This window comes from Kogia breviceps, chromosome 2 (assembly GCF_026419965.1).
Source record: "Kogia breviceps isolate mKogBre1 chromosome 2, mKogBre1 haplotype 1, whole genome shotgun sequence".
Taxonomy (NCBI): domain Eukaryota; kingdom Metazoa; phylum Chordata; class Mammalia; order Artiodactyla; family Physeteridae; genus Kogia; species Kogia breviceps.
In genome coordinates this window covers 145,660,182-145,682,024 of record NC_081311.1, presented here as the reverse complement: position 1 = coordinate 145,682,024, position 21,843 = coordinate 145,660,182, and the positions used below count along the sequence as shown (strand labels likewise).

The window sequence follows — 21,843 nt, the reverse complement described above, 5'->3', positions numbered from 1 at the left end:
ACCATTTATAACAGCACAAAAATTGGTGCAAGTCTAGCAAAATATGTACAGGAGCCATATGCTAAAAAATTTTTAATGCTGATGATTAATATAAAAGAAAACCCCCCAAAATAGACATGTTCATGGATTAGAAGACTTAACATAGTAAAGATGCTAATTCTCCCTGAAACTGATCTATAGAACTTAATGCAATTCCAATCAAAATTCCAGCAAGTTTTTACAGATGTCAATAACCAATTAAAATTTTATATGGAAAAGCTAAATAACTAGGAAAGCTAAAATGATTTTAGAAAATAGTACAATTGGAGGAATCCCACTACTCAATTTTATACTGAAAACTATAGTAATTAAGATAGCATGGTATTGGTAAAAGGATAGACACATAAATCAATGGAACAGCCTAGAAGGTGCAGAAATAGACCCACTCAAATATGAACAATTGATTTTTGGCAAAATGAAAGGTAATTCAATGGAGAAAGAATAGTCTTTTCAACAAATGATGATGAAACAATTGGACAACCATAAGCCCAAAAAAGAACTTGAATCTAAACCTTACATCTTTTACAAAAAATTAACACAAAATGAGTCATAAGCCTAAAAGTAAAACATGAAATTATAAAACTTTCTGAAAAAGCATAGGAGAGAATCTTTGTGACCTGGGGTTAAACAAGTACACCTTTTTGCATGGCTATAATTAAAAATTGTAGGATGTAGAGTAACTTTAACTCTCATATATTACTGGTGGGAATTCAAAATGTGCTCTGGAGAACAGTTGGAAGTTTCTTATAAGGTTAATACATTTATCATGTAACCCAGGAATCCCACTCCTGATATTTATTCTAGAGAAATGGAAACCTATGTTCACATAAAACCCAACTCAATTCATAATTGCCCCAAACTGGAGATAACCCAAACAGCCCTCAAACAGGAAGTGGGTAACAAACTGTGGAACAGTCATATAATGGAATACTACTCAGACCTGTAAAGGAAGGAACTTTTGATACTTGTGACAATAGGGATAAATCTCAAAGGCAGTATGCTGAGTCAAAGAAGCCAGTCTCAAAAGGCTGTATACTGTATAACTCCATTTATATGACATTCTCTGTATATATATGTATGACTGAATCACTTTGCTATACAGCAGAAATTAACTCAACATTGTAAATCAACTATACTTCAATAAAATAAATTTTAAAAAAATATTATAACATCCTCAGAGAAATAAAACTATGGTGATGGAGAGAAAAAGAATCCATGGTTGCCAGGGGTTAAGGGTGAGGGCAGGATAGCATGAGGGAATTTTGGGGGATGGTGGACAGTTTTGTATCTTGATAGTGGTGGTGGTTACACAAATGTTTACATTTATTAAAATACATAGAACTGTATGCCCCCCCAAAATGTCAATTTTATTGTATGATAATTTAGGAAATATACATTTTTAAAAAGTATCCAGAGTGAGGTTTGACTGACTCCAGAGTTCACATTTTTAAACTACTAAATACTAAATGCTGCCTTAGAAATCTTCGAATGAGTAGATAGACATCAGTGAATATGCATGTTTATCAATGCTGAATAAATGAAACAATGAAAAATGTGAGTTCCCATCAAAAGGTAGAAATGTCTATATAATAACTACCTATTGTATTTAGATCAGAAGTCCAAGTAAAGGGGCTACACTTCATCTGGGCTTTGTTCAGTACTTAGTGTACAATTGATTTCAGATGTGCCTTGAATCTGTCTTCTCCTCTTCATCTCTCTAATCTCTGTGTAGGTCCAGCCACTCACTTCCTCTTACCTGCAGTGTTACAGAAATGTGTCTCCCAGCCTCCAAGCCTCCAGCCCCGTCTCGACCAAACCTATTCTCCACAGAGCTGCCAGAGAGACCTTTCTAAATCTGACCTTGCATGTCTCTGCTTGTTGGATAAACTCCTTCACAGGGAGCATAAGCCCTGTCATGATCGGTTTCTGCCTTTTTTCTGCAGCAAACTCTCCCTCGTTTGTACCATATATGTTCCAGCCATATTAAACAACTTTGACCCTTTCTGCACCGCTTTTCTCTATTGTTTTCTTGGTTACCTCCAGCTCATGTTTCGAGATTCAACTCTCTGAAGCCACCCCTGATGCCCAGGCAGGCATATGTACCCTTTCTCTGAGGTTCCGGAGCAGCCCATGTCTGCCTGTGCCAGGGCCCTTACTGCAGTGTATTGTAACTGTCTACTTTCTCATCTATCCTAATTAGACCGTGAGGGTCTCTAGAGCGGGGACTATGATTTCATCCCACATCCCTAGCCCTTAGCACATAGTAGGACCTCAGTAAATATTTATTTATTTATTGAATGAAGTCAAACTAAAGCCACCCAGAACCTTTTTGGAAGTAGACAATGTACAAATTTGTTCACAAACAGTGAACAAATACAAATGAAAGATGGCCCTGTCAATGCTTTGTATGATCAGATAATGATTTATTAGGAATAACCATGAGGATAAGTATGACCAAAATAACAGTTTCTCCTGTGTAGAAGAGCATGGGAAAGCTGCTGGATTCTTGATCTTCATGGCTTGGGGAGAAAAGGACACAAGGAGAAGGCAGCAGCTGGAATTAGGGAGCAGGAGTGTCAGCCCCCACCCCCCCCCACTGGCAGTGAAGAGTGGAAGTGAAGGGTCAGGAGATGAATGACGCACCTGCCCAAGGGGATTTCAAACAGATGGTTCCCTTCTCCCGAGTGTGGGAGTCAGGATGGCTGCTCTCAGCCACCACAGAGACCCTGAACCGATGGAAATGGCTAAACCTTGACTTCCTCAGCGGAATTCATGTTAGGAGGAAGCCATGAAAAGAGAAAATGAACCCTGTTTCTGTCATCATGATTTCTTCAGTTTGGGTGTATTGAGGGGGAGAGGTGAAAAGAGTGTCGGGGGGGGGTTGTGCCTGATGGCAGGGCAAACCACACCTCACTCATCTATTTGCTCCACAGGTGGGTCTTTCTCTAAATTGATAGACTATTAAGTTAAAACCATTTCTTTTTCTGATTTGGAACCTAAGTTTTTAAAGTTAATTTTTGATTTACATGCAGAAATATTCATTATTTTGTCTACTGTTCTATAAGTTTTCACAAATGCACAGAGTCACGTAAACACCACCATAATCAAGTTACCAAATGGTGCCCCTGCTCCCTAAAATTACCTCATGCTACTCCTTTTTGGTCAGACCCTTCCCCACCTTTGACCTCTTGCAACCTCTGATCTTTTGTTTGTCCTTCTAGTTTTGCTTTTCCAGAATATCATATAAATGGAATTATATAGTATGTAGCTTTTTGAGACTGGCTTCTTTCACTCTGCATATACATTTGAGATTCATCTATATTGTTGCATGTAACAGTAGTGTTGAAGCAGAATTGTGTTCCCCCCAACCAAATTCTTATATTGAAATCCTAATCCCCAACACCTCAGAATGTGACATGGGGTAGGATCCCTTCTTTGACTTCTACCAAAAGGAAAAAAATCTAAGATGTGTTCAATATACTTTACTTGAGACTTTTGGGGACACAGGAGGGGTTTACATTATAACAAAGTGAATAACCTCAAGTTGAATTTATTCATTTTCTTCTTAAGAGTCCCCCCCATACCCTTCCTACCACAGGGGATTTTTTCACCAGTTTCATCATCTCCATGTGCCCCATCTTATGCCATCTTCCTGGCTTCTCGTCCTCCTTTTGTTTCCCTTTCCCCTATTCTTTCTCCCTTCCTCTGAAAGCAGTCTTAACTCTCTTCTGACCTTAGCTCCTGCAAATACTGGGTCCTCTGGGTTTCATCGTCTCCCCCTCAAAGCTTATCAAGGGATTTTCCTAAGCAGGTAGTTTACTCCCTAAGAATAATTTTGGTGCTAGCTGTTCAGATATCTTTTTCCCCCATCTCAATATGTGATAATTACAAAATGCTTTGAGATTCTTGCAAGTCTCCTTACCCTTGATAAGGCATTTTATTATTTTGACTGATGGCATATATACCTCAAAGGATGTGTATTTGTTTAAACTGCCATGCAGAGCCTGCACTATTTTAAATGCTTTATAAAGACTTCAGTCGGGGTGGGGGATGGTGGTGGGATGAATTGGGAGACTGGGATTGACATATATACACTAATATGTATAAAACAGGTAACTAATAAGAACCTGCTGTATAAAAAATAAAAATAAGAGTTAAAAAATGAGATGAATAAAAATACAGTAATATTTAAAATTAAAATAAAAATCAAATAGCTATGAAATCTAAATAATAATAATTTGGGATAATATCTAAATGATAGTCATAATGATGCTTTTGAAGATAGCAAAAACCTCAAGTACCCCTCAAATCACTGGAAATTTTAAATAATTCTCACATTGTTTTAGTACTTCTTATATCTTTAGAATTTTGTAAATCTGGTGATATTTTTTAAATGTCCAACATGGTACATTGATTAAATAATGTATTAAAAAAATTTGTTTTAAAAATTCAAAACAAACAAACAAACAACAACAAAAAGACTTCACTGACCAGATAATCTCTGGCAGAGTGAAGTGGGAAAATATGAAAAGTTAATCCAATATCTAGAAAACTACAGAGAAAAAAATGTATGTTTTTATATCTGAGAATAATTTGCCTCTCTTTGTGTTCCATAATCCATATTCCTAGTATCGCACATAGCATGTTGAGGACTCTCAACCAGTTTTACAGTTTGTGAGGGGGAAGGGAGGGTATCAGATCCTGATCTGAAAATCTGCATTGCAATGATGGTTAGGCTCTTTTTGGAGTCAGGGCCTTTATGGGTGTTGGCATAGGTCCCTGTGGGCACCATTATTTGACCATTTCTTCTTGGTGCCCTGAATGCTTTTGCTCTTCTCCTTTCCTCATGCTTTCTAAGTGCTCCCCATTTGATCCCGGGCCAACAACTTGTTTAGAAGGTCAAGGAGAAGAGAAACAGAAATATGGTGGAGACATGGAACAGCTGTTTCTAAGATGGGAGCGCCCAAGAAGGACAAGTTAACATAGGAAAGGAGAAGGCATGTATGTTTTGTTCAAGGGGCAGAAGGAGGGGGAGTGATTAATGTCTGGAAAGATGATGATTTGGCTCAGGCCGACTTCATTTACTGCATAAGGAAGGGGTTTCTTGAATTTGTGATGATGATGCTTTTTGCAAATAAAGAGACAAAGAAGGCTGAATCATAGCGTTCTTCCTCCTTTGTCCAAAGAGCTCTAACTTTCCACGTATCTTCACTCACCCCTTTATCACTCTCTGGGGTTATTAACAGTGTTTTTATTTAAATGCAGAGCCGGGAAACTCTAAAGTTACCTGGGCATGTTTGCTCACGGTAACTGGAAAATCATCTGGTTGGGAAGGAGAGTGGCGGGCAGCACAGGCCTGACCCTGTGGGGCCTGCCTTGTGGGTGGCCCAAGTCATTTTTCAGTCTCTCATGAGAAGGGCCTAACTTTGCTCCCTGGGGCAGCTCATTGACATGCCACACCTCTGGCTTTTAGAGAGGCTGCTTTTGCGTTAGCATACACAGTATACGTCTCTCCTTGCTGGAAATTTCTCTTGGAGGTCATCTGTTTGTATAAAAGCCTAAAAACTTTATGTAATTTGGTTCAGCATGCAAAGATTTGCATAAGAAAATGTCATTTTGTATCTGCTTCCATCTTGGGTGTACTGTACTGTATGGATTTGAAATCACTAAACCATATACTAAGTGGCAATTCTTTCCTGCAATACCTGTGTCCTCGTTGAACACCAGACTAAATACTCTGTGTCCAGCCCTGATGAACCCCAGAGTATGAGAGCACAGGATGAGAGAAGGGAAGACCACTCTGCTGTGGCATCTTACCATATCCTGATTATGTTTCCATCTTCCTGTTATAACTTCTCATTGTAAAATCTTCCCTACAGTCTCTTCTCATTTCTATCCAAGAGCAGTATTTTCCTTTTGTTTTCTTTATTGTCTTTAGTGATATATTCTCAGGGTGTTAATGCTAAAGAGGGCCTTTTAGGTAACCTCTTCAATTTACAGTTGAGAAAATGGACAACTCTGTGTTTACTTTTTTTTTTTTTTTTTTTTTTTTGCGGTATGCGGGCCTCTCACTGTTGTGGCCTCTCCCGTTGCGGACGGAGCACAGGCTCCGGACGCGCAGGCCCAGCGGCCATGGCTCACGGGCTTAGTTGCTCCGTGGCATGTGGGATCTTCCCGGACCAGGGCACGAACCCGTGTCCCCTGCATCGGCAGGCGGACTCTCAACCACTGCGCCACCAGGGAAGCCCCCTACATTTTAAAAATTAGAAACTGCTATTTAAGAATCCAAATGGTTTGTTTTATTACCTATTTCTCTCTGGCTGCCTTGATTTCCCCTTCAAATTCCATTACTCTCAGACTATGCAAACATACTTTGAGCTCTCTCTATTTTGAATAATCCATGGCGTATGCCTTCATTTCTTTCTGTTGGATGTGTTTAAAGGGTTGGTTCAAGCTAATCCCAGACTTCCTATGTATCCACAAGTTCAATTCTTTTCAACTTCTTGAATTTCCTTTCCATTTATTTTTGGACATGGATATGGGCCATGCTGGTTTTAGCAGCCCTTTCAAAATCTATGACACACAGGCTGAAGAAACCCTAAGAACATAGCAAGACTGTACAGTGTGGAGGCCACAGTAATAGCACATTTCGAACAATCAAATAGACAGAATTCTCAATGTTGTTATAATAGCAATATAGTTAACTTCAACCAACTCACTAACTCCATAGGTGTTATCAATCTGCTACTACTCAGGCCATCGAGATATTCAAGTGGCTCTGGCCAGCAGTGGAGAGAAGTACTTACTTATATCCTCCTTTTTCTTTCTTTATGGCTATTCATGCAGCTCACTTAAATATTGCATCATTGAAGGAGGGTTGGACAACAAAAACTAAAGTGAAACCTTGTGAAATATTTGCTGCAGGATCTCAAATTTCTAGATGTATGCCAACCACAGAAAGCAATGATATTAAACAATACAACTAAAGCAAGAGCTTGAGCTCTGGGCTTGTTTGAATATGAGAGAGCCATTTGGAGCAGCCTTCATTTAGAAACAGGATTATCAAATTCTCCCGTAATATAAAAACTAGAACTGGAAGAGGCCTGAACAACCATTTATTCCAGTAGTTGTTATCCTTATCTGGATTATGATCTTTTTTGAGACTCTCAGAAAAGCTATAAAGCTGAATCCAGAAATATATGTATATGTGAAAACAAACAACATTTGGTCCATGATTTCAGAGAATTCTTGGGTATAATCAAGCCCATCAGTGGAACCCCTAGGGGATATAGGAAAGCCAGATTAAGAACCTCTGATCTGGTCCAAGACCAAAGGAGGCAACTGAAGCCCCATAGTGTAAGTGACCCACCCTGCATTGTCCAACTTCATCATTTTTTTTTCTGTTATCTTCTCCCTTTCTTTTTTGTTATGTGTATGTCTATTTTTTCTTTGATGCTAAACTGATATGTGTGTAGAAAATTACTCTTACTGCAAATCTCTTCTCAAATGATAGGTGATAGGAAGTCTGTTCACTGTCTCTCTGCCTCATTTAATTGATGTGGCACCATAAACTCTATCAAAGGGCCAGTATAATAGATCTGCTTTTATTACAGTGAAAGTCGGCCATGGTGTTCAAAATTACCAACATGTCTGCAGATGTGATAATTAAGAAAAACCACAAAAGGTCCTGAGGGTTGTGTGGGGCAAAGGTCAAGCCAAGGGGCTTCTCTGGTGACGCAGTTGTTGAGAGTCCGCCTGCCGATGCAGGGGACACGGGTTCGTGCCCCGGTCCGGGAGGATCCTACATGCCGCGGAGCGGCTGGGCCCGTGAGCCATGGCCACTGAGCCTGCGCGTCCGGAGCCTGTGCTCCGCAACGGGAGAGGCCACAACAGTGAGAGGACTGCGTACCGCAAAAAAAAAAAAAAAGTCAAGCCAAGCTCTACTCTGTTCCCTCAATGGGCAGCTAGAATCTAGGAATAGTTATGCCAAGTTCGCTCTGAAGTGGTTTGGCTCTTGATTTGGAAACTTCTGGCACACCAAGCCCCTTATTACTGCAACACCTTTTTATAAACATTTAATGTTGGGAAATTACACATTTTGATCAAAAAGCTACCTTGTGGGAAAAAAAAAAAAAAAAAAGGTAAGCCCCTTTATTCATTGGGCTTCCCTGGTGGCGCAGTGGTTGAGAGTCTGCCTGCCAATGCAGGGGACGCGGGTTTGTGCCCCGGTCCGGGAAGATCCCACATGCTGCAGAGCAGCTGGGTCCATGAGCCATGGCCTATGAGCCTGCGCGTCTGGAGCCTGTGCTCTGCAACGGGAGAGGCCACAACAGTGAGAAGCCCGCGTACCGCAAAAAAAAAAAAAGCTTCCTTGTTCTTCTTCTGCCCAGTAATGAGTAGTAATGTAAGTAGCACTAGCAATCCCTGGGTGTTAATGCCAGACAGCTCAGGAAACAAAATGTATATGTTAGCATTCTAGATGCTGCTCTAAGAACTTCTACAGCCCGAGGAAGAAACTTGGAGAATTCTGTACTGTACTCCTTTTGCTCTTTAGAAGTTTAGAGTAATAATATATCCTGTAATCTTGATCTGTAAAACCTACGCATTTTCTAAAAATCATCTTATAATTCACATCAGGTTCTTTAGGGCAACCTGAGTTGTGGCCATGAGGCTATGTTACCCAGTCAGCTTTTGTACCCTCATGGCTTTCTGTCAATTCATTCCTGGCCCTCTGAAAAATCTTCCTACAAAAATAAACAGCATAGTCTTTAGTGTCTTAGTAAAATGCTTCTAAGTAAATAATGATTGTTCTGACTCAGATTCTTCTTTGGCCCCAAACTGATGTTTCAAAAAATGGAGGAGGTTAGATTAAGGTCTTATGAGATATGTATATATGATAACCCAAAGAAGGAATTCTAATTTAAGGATGGCATAATCGTGCCTTGATAGGAAAGCATCCATCTTCAGAGGTTTCTCTTTTAAAATATAATAAAATCAAAAGCAATCACTTAAGGTGGCTGGGTAAATAATTTGCCATTTGTGAGCAATAGCTGCAAAATGATTCGACTGTGAGGACTGCCTTCCCTGGAAAAGCTTGTAACCATTTAAATCACCATCCTAGTGTTATTACCTGAAGCACCTCTGGGAGCCAGATACACACCTGTGATCTCCTGGTAATTCAGCTAAGGAAGCATCCCTCCCGTGTCCTGCTTGTTGCTTTTAAGTAGTTCTGTTGTAGTAAACCGGGTGCACAATTTTGGACATGTAAAGAAGATATGGTGGTAAGCTGAGGTTACTGCTCCTTGCTTAACGCAGAGCCGACAAAGCTAATAGCAGGAAAAGCGTGGTGGTTTAACATCTCAATATGGTGTACTTGAAGATGCAAGGTTAGGCATGCAGACAATAGATACCAGTAGTACTTGGAAGGCAATTCAGCAAGTCGGCCTAAAAATGAGAGTAAATGATGCATCTTTGGAAGAGCAAAAAAGGATAGCTATCTTGTTTAAATGTTTAAGCCACGACATGGCCATTGGAATAATAATCTCCTGGGAAGCAATATTTAAATGTATCCATCATCATTTAGGTTTTAGACACACAGTTAAATATTATTGATCATTTGCAATTGTGTGCATCCATGTGTATATATATTAAACTGAAAAGTAACAGTAGCATGGAAAACGTAGAAGATGAAGTGTAAAAATAGTACTTGAGTTTCTAATTACCAGTTTTTAATTACGAAAGCAAATTATAAACATCCAGTTTATAGCATTGCAATCTTAGAGGCTTACACTCATGAATATGGTAATTTTTTATTTTATGCCCTCTTGAGATGTCTTGTTAAAAACATTTTATTGGTGATCCTAAAATTCAGTAAATTTGAAGCCCTTGGCACCTTGTAGATAAAGTTCTTCAAAAAAATGTCAGCAATAAATATTGGGCAAATATAAAGAATATGCACATTTTCCCAAGTGGGTACTGTTTTTTTTTTTTTTTTTGCAGTTCTTATATTCAAGTGATGACACTGCAGTTCAGAATGTGAATGCATATTGATATTTTCTTCCAGAAACTGCATGGGTTGCTGGGAGAATACTGCTCCCCCAGAGTTATTTTTATGCAGGCACCTGGAAATGGAGGCATACTTGCTCCGGCTTGCAGAGTTGTTTTGGACAATCAGGTGTACATATGAGCAAGTGGTCTTTATTTAGAGCAATTAAAATTCTCACATTCTCCTCTCTTGACATGCAATTACTAGGGCTCTGCTGTTCGCACTAATTGCTCTTGCTGGGGACATTGGTGAGAAGCCAATGATTTTGATGGGTAGCAGATTATCATTTTTACTTTGCTACCTGAGAAAAAAATCATTTGCAAAATCCCATGTGTAATTAGCAAGACTCATGATTAATTGTCCTGCAAAATTAGCTTCACTGTTGCTTTTATTTTACTGCTTCAAATATTAATTAATGTTAACTCCTTTCCTTCAGTTCCAGCTTTTGAATATTCAACATGGCTTTGAAAAATTATCAAGGTTTCTACTTGCATTAGCATGCTAGAGCTTTGATTTCAGGAATAAGTATGCTGTTTTAAAAGATCACACTTGGGTCATAAATAATTTTTATAGGAGGACAAACAAAGCATCAGAGCATCATGGGAAGGCATTCATGCACTAACTGAAAGTAAATTGTTTCAATAATGATTCATTCCCTCGTGCTTTTGGGGGGAAACATCAGCAAATATGCAAACCATTGCATTGTGTGGGGCTAAAAACCATTCCCCAGTGACAAGCAATCTACACCAGCATTTTTCTACCTGTAGTTATGTGGTGGGTGAGGCTCAGAGCCTTGGCAAGAAATCATAGACCCTCGGGTTTAAAAGAATCATGAAGGTTATCCTATCTAAAGATTCTCAGTCCTGGGGGCACTAGAATAGCTGTGACTTTTATGAAAATTACAGATTCCTTAAGTTCTGCTACAGACCTGATGAATCTGACCACATGGCACTGAGCCCGGCAATATGTATTTTTTCAAAGTTTTCCAAGAGATGGGTGAATGTCTAGGTTTGGAAGCTATTGATCTAGTCGAACCACCTAGATGCCTGAATTCCCTTTATAACATATGGGCCAAGTGATTCTTGAATACTTCCAGTGTCAAGGAGCTCACTCTGTCACCCTTGAAACTATCTTTAAGCTGTGTCTTATCTTTAGCATTGATTCCTCTGTTCTGTTAACTGCAGGTGGTTAATTTTGTGGTGCAAGATTGCAAATGCCTCTTGCCTATGTTGCAAGAGCAGTTCTCCATCAAAATGCTTGGAATTCGACTGATGGTATCTATCACACTGACATGGTCAAGGTTTCACATTATATCTAGACTCCTAGGAAAGAAACCAGTGCTTGCCCTTTCTTCGTCAAATCCTTTGTGCCATCTGGTGCAGGGAGGACACTCTGGTCCAGAGCACCGGGCATTTGATCACCGAGATGGGTGTGAGCCCAGCTGCCACTTCTCCCTCCTGCCTGCCCTGTCTGTCCAATCACCCAGCCCTGGAGCAATGGCTCTTGCATATCTCGTGGAGAAGGTTTTGCCTGGCATCTTTTAAAGCTTTTATTATTAGTCTTTGTTTTCCACTGAGATCTCTTTTGGTGCAAGATTCTCCTACTGCAAGTCTAGGGTCAAGGAGCCACAGAGTGGACTCTGCTTTGTCTCTTCCTTCCCTGGCTTCAGGGGCCTGAAGGTGTTTGCATTGAAGATCTCTTGCTTTTCCTGGCATTGAGCAGATTTTGCTCTGGATACAGGGTTCAGGTGGAATTATTTCCAGCAGGTAGCAGAGAATGGGGTGCCTTGGGGATGAATATGAGCTGTTCAGACTGTCATTCTCAGAGCTTCCCTGACAAACAGATATCCAGACAGATTAGAAAAGATTGTGTGGAAGTTGCTACTCCCACCTGCTGTGTGACCCTGTGGATATTACTTAGCCTCTCAGTGCTTAGTTTCCTCATCTGTAAATGGGGTCAATAACAGCACCTTTCTCATAGAGTTCCAATGAGGCTTTAATGGGTGAAAACTAGTGGTGTTTAGAACCATTCCTGATACACAGTGAGGCCTAAATAAGTGATTTCTGGACAAATAAAACTAAGTGCTACTTCCACATCTGTTTAACATAAATGCATTTTAAATCCCCAAATACTACTTCCCAATGAAAATTAGGAAGACAACTTATAAACAAATTGGTAACTGGATGCAGGACCTAACAAAATCCAGTCTTTGCTTATATTCTAAGGAGGCAGAAATTCTCATTTAGATTTGCTTTCTAACCTGCAAAACCTCCAAGAATATAGTCAGAAATCATATCTGGGCCTGAAAGACTACACATTCCTTTCTCACCAGAGTGGTTCAAAAGTTTTCTTTGCCCCCTTTAAGTTGGCCTTATGAAGGGAAGGTGGCCTCTTTGTGGTCATCCTGAGAACCTCCATTTTTATCGTTGATATAGTTTTTGTTCTCATTTCCTGCACACTCATTCCACCTCATAGGAATGAATTGTCCCTTGACTTAGAAGCTGAATGAGAGCAAGACCCTGGCTCCTACATGAGTCAGGACAGGTTTGTTGAGGGGCTAAGAGAGATTAAAGGTGAGTCAGGGTAAGACCCTGGCTGAATACTGCCCACTGACAGACCACTAGTACTGCGGCTTAGGAATCACCTATCAAAACGGCAGGAGGCACCATGAGATATTTTCTGCTGTAGAAATTTCCTCCTTAGCAATCGTCCATTTATGTAGGGTCCGGCTGATTTTTTTTCTATGTGTATCATTAGCTGGTGTTTCAGAGAGGTGAAGATAAGTACAAAGCAGCATTCAAAATAACTCAGAATTTCTGAAAAGCGGCATTTGTGTATAACACCTCAAAAAAAAAAAAAGGTTTTGACCCAGAATGTGGGGTGGTGGGTGCCTGTGTGAGGAGATCTGAAGGGGCAGCGCAACGCATCCATGGTTCATGTGCACATGGGTCCGCAGCTGCTTTGACTTACCCCGCCTGGCTTCCCAGTAATTGTGATAATACATAAAACAGAGGTCTTGGCTATCTGGGGTCATTAAAGGAGCCGATGCCCCTTTCTCCCCACCCTGGAGGGAGGGAGCGTTAGCTTGGGTGCTCTGGTTAAGGTGCAGCTGAATGAGCTGCCTCCTGCCTGTCAAATACCCCTCCTCCCATCCAGCTTCAACCAGGCTTCTGGTGTCCTTGGGTCCTCTGTCCCTGTACCAGGGCTGCTTCCTGCTACCACCAGTTTTGCAAGAAGAGATTGAGGTTGGTATTGGATCAACAAAGTCTTTTTTAGTTTAAAAGCAGAGTGAGAAAATGTCTTCTGTAGTTTTCTAGGTTTGATCTCACTTTTAAAAAATTTGCCTTAACTTTTATTTCTTTATTTCTACACTATTGATGAAGCCAATGGGGTGGCTCACTGACTGTTGGCAAATGTTTGCAATGCCAGGATAGAGAAGATGTGTTCACGAAATTCTGGATTTCTGCCTGGTTACCTTTGGTAGATGAATTTGAATTGAATATGCCATAGTATGGTTGGAGTTTTACTGCAGGTGATAAGGTGGAGAAGAGTAAAAAGAGAGGGACTATCTTCTGATTGCCTTTATCCCATTCACTTTTCAATTCCAAGAAACCTGAAGCTAAGAGATTAAAAGAATTAAAAAACCAACAAACAAAAAACTGGACGAGTCCAAAGCTTATTTTGGCCTTTCCGTAGATTTTTATACTTTTCTGCGGCCAACTTGGGCCATGGAAATGTTTATTTTTAGTGTTTCTAGTGAAGAATAATCCCTTATACATACCAGTCACCAACAGTAATGCAGTGATATAGTAGCAGCATGGGCTTCTTCCCCATAAGTTAGCTTGGGGTCAGGGTTACCTCTGGTTGGAGATAGCTGGCAAACAACACATTTGCAGGTACTGTTTAGTTTTTAAATGACTTTGACATTGTATTTACTGCTAAGTGAAAGAACTATAGGCCAGTTGTTAATATGAGAAATATAGCCAAGAGATGGCCCTAACACAACACTAACGGGAAGTTAAGGCCTGCAGGAACACTACATAAATAGTGTTCCTCCTGTATTATGTTAATTCTTAGAATAACCTCACAGCAACATTTCATCATGACATTTGCATCTATCTATACAGCCTCGTGAAGTCTTAGGTTGATTCTTCAAGCACAGAAATATGTTCTTCTTGCCTGTGCCTGCCAAAGTAAATAGAAATCAATGGAAGCAGCAGAAGTGCTGAAGTCATTCCAAAAAAGGAAGTGCTTGTTAATTTAAATTTTGCACTTGACATTGGTAAGGACTAATAGCAGAAAATAATGTCCTATACTGACTTCTAAAGTCATTTTGGTCATCACTTATCCCACATTTGTTTGTTGTTGCAAAAATAGTGTTATAAATAAGAAACACATCTAATTGTGATAGGTCATTAAAATAAGGGGAAAAAAGTTTTGTATATCTGAGTGATATTAAGTCCTTGGAAAACTTTTGCACGAAAGGGATCTTTTGTCGGTGGATCGAATGACCTGTGTGTGTGTACATGCACACATATGCACATACCCATGTGTATGCATTTCAGAAACTTCAAAAAGCACCTCCTGCTGCTTTCAAAACCAGGCAAGTATGTTTGAAGCCTGGTGGTAATTTAAAATAGGAAGATATACGCAGAGGTGAAGGTGGCTACACAGGAAATTAGAAAAGTCTTGGCTTCTCTGAACAACATGAATGTGCCATTGTATCACTAAATAATTGGAGAGGTGGGTCTGTGTTGTTGATGCTAAGCAGGTGTCCATAAATCAGAATAAATGTTAGTAATTAATTGTTATTTATGTTAATAACAAAGGGTTTTAAATACGCTAACGTGCTTTTCCTCAGTTCAATCTTCTAGAGTTTACCACTTGTCATTTCAATCCTAAATAGATTGAGAGGCTAAAGCATTCTTGAGGCTTCTGTGCTACATCAGTAGAATATGATAACCTAGACTCCATCTTCTCTTTTTCCTGAATACAGATCCTAACTTTAGAAAAAAATTAGATTCCTGGTCTGAGCCGAGGCATCCCACATGCTGTTGGAACATCCACTTCAAAGCAGATGCCTTTTAAAAAAGGAAACACCCAGTTTGTCAGTCCTTGAGGTGGAAGTTTTAGATTGCATTGTTCTGTCATGTTCGCCTGCTGGGCTGTGGGTCCTTCTGGCTCCATACCTGACTCAAGAAAATCAACTTTATTAGGTGGACTCAGACATCTTTTCTCTCTCCATCTCTTTCCCTTCATAGATAGCTGTTAAAGAATAGCAGAACTATCGAGATTCATTTCTCAGATTTGTGGGAAAGCCTGAGTCAGGCACTTTGCACCCCACCACACCTCCCCAAGCCTGCTGATGAGGATTGTTACTGTTTAATCCATATACATTCTTGTAAAGGAGCAATTCTGGAGGGAAAGACAGGCTATGCATTCGCCAAATGTCTGGGAAGAGAGACCACACAAATAGCCTAGCATTTATTCTAGTGCTCTAACCTGGAGCAAGGAGACAAGGGGAAGGAGGAGTCTTGAATCATGTGTGGATGAAATCAAGATATGGAATTTGCAGTGAGACTATTTCATAAGTGGACATAGAAGAATCTAAGGCTAATTGCCACAGATGAAATTCAAAGCTTAGCAAACGCAAGGAGGCATTTATTCTAACTCAGCAAAGTAATAGCAAAATATTTTTGAGAATAGGATAGCAGTCAGAAAATATTTCATAGCTAGCTTGGATCTACAACCATGAGATGGGCATAATGGGTTGAAAGGAAGCAAATTATGTGCTCTATTTTCTGTTGTGCTCTAGTTTTTGGTGCTCTCCTGCATGCCACAGGCATCAGTTGTCCAGAGGAAGATGCTGTACAGACCACACCACCATTAGATGGGTGTTCAACGAGCTAACAGAATACAACCAGAGTGGCTACCCCAAGACCAGGTCAGCATGACCCAGAAGGCAGAGGAAGGTGAGGTTTATGAGTATTGGGCTAAGCTCAACTCTTGCTTAAATGTTTTAAGAATGATCTTCATGATGGAAAAGAGAGATAGGAGAGGAAACTCATTAAACTTGCCAAATATGAGATGTAGCTGGGCTGACTCCATGCAAGCACGACAGAAAAACATTTAGGGGTCATAATGTGCTTATTGGAATGCTATTCAGCCTTAAAAAGAAGGAAATTCTGCAATATGGGACAACGTGGATGAACCTCAAGGAGGTCATGTTAAATGAAATAAGCCAATCACAAAAAGATGGATACCACATGATTTCACCTATAGGAGGGTCTAAAATAGTCAAATTAATAGAATCAAAGAGTAGAATATAGTTTCCAGTGGCTGGTGGGGAGAATGAACTGGGGAGTTACTACAGCGGGCATAAAGTTTCAGTTGAGCAAAATGAATTAGTTTTAGAGCTCTGTTGTACAACATTGTAACTATAGTCAACAGTACTATATTGTACTCTTAAATATTTGTTAAAAGGATAGATCTCAGGTCAAATGTTCTTGCCACAATAAAATAATTTTTAAAAATGAGTTAGCAGCATAGCACTAAAGTGAAGAAACCATGTGTTCTGTTAAAAATTTGAAAAAACTTTTATTGTGAAAGATAGTGAGGTTTAAGCTGATAGCTTTTGAAGCGAATGCGCATGGGTCGGATGGGTTAACAGGGCACAAAGGGCATGCAGAGAGGACCCTATTTCTCCACTCCTGATCTGATTTCACTGAGTCTATGTCAGGATGTTCAGAAGCTCCCTTCACAGAACTCTCTGAAGGACCAGTTAGGCACTGGCCACCTCCCTAAGCCTGGGTCAGGGTGAGCGTCTACACCATGGCTTAGCTTTGCTTTGTACTACAGATTCTCCTGCAGTACAATTTACCATTCTGGAAACATTTGGAATAGTAAAATGCCACATCTCCAATTTCTAGCAATATATTCGTCTGCCATCATTTGGCCTGGAAGCTTAAGCAGGAAGACCACTTGGAGCCAGACTTCAGAGTGATCTGTCTCTAAGGAATAACGTTCATATCACACTGTTCAGTTTTGTAATTCTTGTTAAGCTATTGTAAATTCTCAGCATAAATCTGCAGAAAGACTTCACTGTCCACATCAAACCCTTATAAGGCTCTATTTCTGCTCTTATTTCAGAATCTCCTTTCTAATGGCTAGACACAGACAGAGGCAAACCAAGAAGTCCAGACAGTGCACCAATGGGTTAAATCATATGTCAAAGGTACAACCATAACATATTATAAGCTTTTCGTCCCATAATACATCACTCGGGAAAAAAATATCAGGGGCAACTTTTCTGATTCATCTTCCTGGTGTGAAATGAGCACATCTCTGGTATTCGTGTCTTTCTGCTTCAATTAAAGCAGTCATGCTTGCTCCCTTAGGAAACTATTAAGGGTTATTACCCCTTTGTTTCACTGCTAATATTCAATTTCTCTCTTGGTTTCCCCTTCCCAATACATCTTTAAAATTTTTTTAATTCTCTATCTGGTTTTGCTTCTCAGCACAAAATACAGTTTGAACTACTCTTTGATGAGATTGCTGCTGATAAGATATAACTTGTTTAATGGACATCAACAAGTGTTTATTGTCTCCTGTGTGCTAGATACATTGGGTGGATGGGAGTGGGCCAAGGAAATACGAGGTGGCTCATGTTCCGAGTAGGGAGAGAAAATGTCAGTACTCAAAACAGCTAGGAAACAATTCATATCAGTACAGAGCCAGACACTTGATTTCTGTCTGGCCAAGTAATCAAGAAATCTAAAATAAAAAGAGCAGCCCTCTTAGTTAAGACAGTCTTTCTAGAGGGAGTATAAAACATTTCTTAGCAGAGAAGAGAGGGGAAAGCATTAGGGGTTGAAAAACATGGCCTGAGCATACAGGGAAGAAGGGTCAGGAAACACAGATAGAGATGCAGATGGAGCCCATCTGACGAAAGGGGAGGGACTTCTCTGCTGGGGAAGTCAGCTTTAGGCACATACTGACGAGGATGCTGGACTGCAGAGCTGAGGGGGCACATATTGGGTTGGCCAAAAAGTTCGTTTGGGTCTTTCCATAGCATTGTACAGCAAGATCCGAACGAACTTTTTGGCCAACCCAGTATTTAAGGCAGGGACGCTGGAATTTCCCTAACAGGGAACAACTTGCAATGGAAGGAATAGTATGTGGATTTATCCAGCAATGGTGTGCAGTAATCCCTGGAACAGGAGACAGCAAGGGAACAGAATCATAGGTATTTGGACCAGATGTCCATTAGCATTCCTTTCAGTCCAGCCTGGAAGAAACAATTATATAATTCTATGCTAAGGGAAACAGAGAGAGACTGACCTAACTTGAGGTATCTGTAAAGGAGTCATAGAAGAGGTGACATTTAAACTGGTTTCATGGAGATGGTAGGAAGAGACATTTCAGGCAGCAAGAATAACATAAACAAAAGTACAGAAGGATTGGAAAGTGTGGAGCCATATGGAGGATAGCTAGAAGTTCAGTTTGTTGTGAAGGGGAGTGCTGTGAAAAGGAACCCTGGGGTAGGTTAGCATGGGGAGAATGCTGTATGTTGGAGCTGAGAGTTGTAAGGAATCTGAGATTATCTCAACCAGTTCCCTGGCCCATCTCCATGATAAGAGCCCTCTTTCCAACGTTTCTTGTATGCCTAGCCTATTCTTGAGCATCAAAGCTCACAGGATGCTCACCATCTCCCAAGAGAACCCATGTCATTAGAGAACAATTTTAATAATTAGAAAACTTCTTCACATTGATCCGAAATTTGTCTTCCAATATCTTGCTTCTGTTGATCCCCCTTCTGTTCTCTGAGGTGAACAGAAGAGGTATCAGCTTGTGAAAACTTGAGTTTCCAGATGCCAGGCTGAGGGGTTTGGGCTGAAATCTGTTAGCAGTATCTCTAGGAATAGGGAGTAGACTTCTCAGTTTAATGGAAGCATTAGAAGTCCCTGATGTTTTTGAGTAGGAGAATGTTGGGGTCATCTCCATCTTGAGGGAGATCGACATGACAGCTGTGTAGGCAAGAAAGCCAAGCAGGGAAGGATATTTTGGAGACAAAGAAGACTATCTAGAAGGAGAGGTGGAAAGATCTCTAAAGTGAATGCTTAACTCAAGTACGGAGCAAACTGTGGGGTTGTCTTTGGGATTCAGTTTAGCCATTTCAAAAAAATGAAGAAGTTGGACAGGTTGCCTCAAGGGATATTTTCAATTCTACCATTTTGTGATTCTGAGTTTGGGGAAGTGAAAGAGACATTTACAAAGTAAGAAGAGTTTGCATTACTGTAGGTAAAAACAGAGGGAGCCTGAAATGGGAATGGGAAAAATGTTGAATCCAAGAAAAATGTTGCAGAGAAGACTCAGAAGGCTGAGATGACAGCTTGGCTCTCTAAGCCAAAGGGAAAACAAGAATTAACTGTAACTCAACTCCTGGGTTTGAGGGCAGGGTGTTTCTAAGAGAAGGAGAAGAATAAAAATTAAACCATGGAGGATGTTCTAAGTGTGAGAATGGGGAGAAGCCAGTGAAAGGGAGAGAGAAAGAGCAGTCAGCTGGGTAGCAGGAGAGAAGTATTATGGAAGGAAAGGAAGCAGACAGTAGAAGGAAAAGGAGGTATTCAATACACAGCAGAGGTGGGTGTGGGGAAGGTCAAGGTTAGAACTAAAAAGCTATTTCTGGAGGCACCTGAAAGAGAGTACTTTCAGTGAAGTAATAGGGCTGGAAATCAACTTGTAAGAAATTAAAGATGTACATTCATTCAACAGAAGTTTATTAACCACCAATTAGGGGCCTGACACTGTTTTAGGTATGGGGAATATAGCAGTAGACAAGACAGATGAAGAAATAAATAAGAAAAATGCCAGGTAGAGATAAGTGCCAGGTAGATTACTATAGAGTGATGTGATAGACTGGCTGGTTATTTTAAATTGGGTGGTCGCGCATGGCCAAGTAGGAAGGGCTGTGTCGACAAAGACACATGTCAGTGAAGGCCCTGAAATGGGAAAAAATCGATGTGTGAAGAACAGAAGAAAGACCAATGGGTTGGAGAGTAGAGGCACTTTCTGAGAAGGGTATGAGATTATATCAAAGAGGTTTTCAGAAGCCAGAAGAGGCCAGGGTAAGGAATTTGAATTGTATCTCAGGTGTGTTTCTGGGTGTGTTGGGAGGTGATGGTAGGTTTGAAGCAGGGGTTTGACATGATCTGATTTACTTAAAAGGTTATCTTATCTGCCTCATGGAAAATGACTCTCTAGAGACATAGTTGGAAGTAGGATCCAGTTGGGAAGCTATTGCAATAGTCTAGGTAAGAGCTGATTGTGGTTTGGACTAGGGTGGTGGTGGTGGAGATGAAAGGGAGGCGAACAATTTGGGATGTCTTTTAGAGGTAGAGTTTATGGGATTTACTGATGGATGGGGGAAGGAGGAATATATTATGTTTAAATCTTAAAGTCACATATGTTGATTTGATCGAAATCAACAGAACAAATTCAAATCTCTGTCTCCAACTCAGTTTGATTCAGTGATTATCAATGGGGCTCCCACTACGTGTGAGACACATTCCAGATTCATTTATTTGATAAATATTTACAGAGCACCTCCTAAGCTCCAGGTGCTGTGTTGGATACTACCGATAAAATTTGGGGCAAGACAGATACAGTTTTCCCTCAGAGGTCTTGGGGTTGAGTGAGGGAGATAGCTATTTATCAAATACTCACACAGTGAATGCATGACTATACATCATAAGAAGGGCTAAGAGGGAAAAGTGCACAATGCATTGGAGCTTAAAAATAGATGGATCTAATCTAGCTTGAGTGGTCAGGAGGGCGACCCTGAGAAGTTGACATTTAAGCTGTCTGAAGGATGATGGTGGAGAGAACATTATGTTCAAGGGGTCTGTGGCAGGAAGGAACATTGATTCAAGGAACAGAAAGAAGGCCAGTGTGGCTGGAGTCCAGAGAACAAGCAGGAGAGTGATGATGCTAGAGGGGTGGTGAGTCAGGTCAGATCATGCACAGCCTCATGGACCTTTGTAAAGGATTTTGATCTTTATTCCAAGGGCAAGAAGAAGAAGGTGAAGTGATTAGATTTTTTAAAATCTCTTTGGCTATGGAGTTGAGAACTGATTTGGAGAGAATCTTCACATTTTTAAAATCTGTTTTATTCATGAGTATCACATTTTATTTCAGAAAAAGTTTATGGTTAATAGCATCCTCAGTCTGCAGATATTACCCTGTCCACATTTTTCTTTTCTAACAACAGAAGTACTGATTCCTCTTTCCCACACTGAAGAGTTTTCATTCACACTGTGTAACATCACACTGTGTAAAATCACCCTGGAGAAAAGATAAACGTTTATGAGGTAGCAAGTGTCACAGCTTGTGAAGATGCAGCATCTTTTGTTCAGCTGTTAAAAATAACACACTTTTTACATTTATAGAGATCAAACATAAATAGAATGTTTTATATGTAAGGTGCTAGAAGACAGTTTATTTCTAAAAAGCTGTAATCTCCTATAATCTGGGGTCCAGTGCTGGGTTCTCTGTGCACTTTGATTGGTGATTCCCACCTTCTGGTGGGTGGCTCTTCCCTTCCACCATCCCTTCCTTCTTTCTCTGAGGATCTTCACATTTAGAATTTCTAGGGGAATGCATGGATTGGCTAAAGCCTGAGTCGCATGGGCTGCCCTGGGGAGGGGATGGTGACCAGAACAAAACTGGGGCTCTGTTAGAAGGCAAGGAGAAGGAAGTGC

The 21,843-nt window shown here is 40.4% G+C and overlaps 1 long non-coding RNA gene across 2 annotated transcripts in view; it reads left to right on the top strand.

Annotated features, from left to right (window-relative positions):
• Nucleotides 1-21,843, top strand: part of LOC131751402 (uncharacterized) — a 407,034-nt gene that overhangs the window by 317,110 nt on the left and 68,081 nt on the right. The window contains exon 1 of one of the 2 annotated variants that reach the window (XR_010839330.1): nt 17,249-17,318. The exons of the other annotated variant lie outside the window; for it this stretch is intronic. This is a non-coding gene — a long non-coding RNA (uncharacterized lncRNA). Of the gene's footprint in view, nt 1-17,248; nt 17,319-21,843 lie in introns of those variants that run through there. 2 annotated transcript variants of the gene reach the window in all.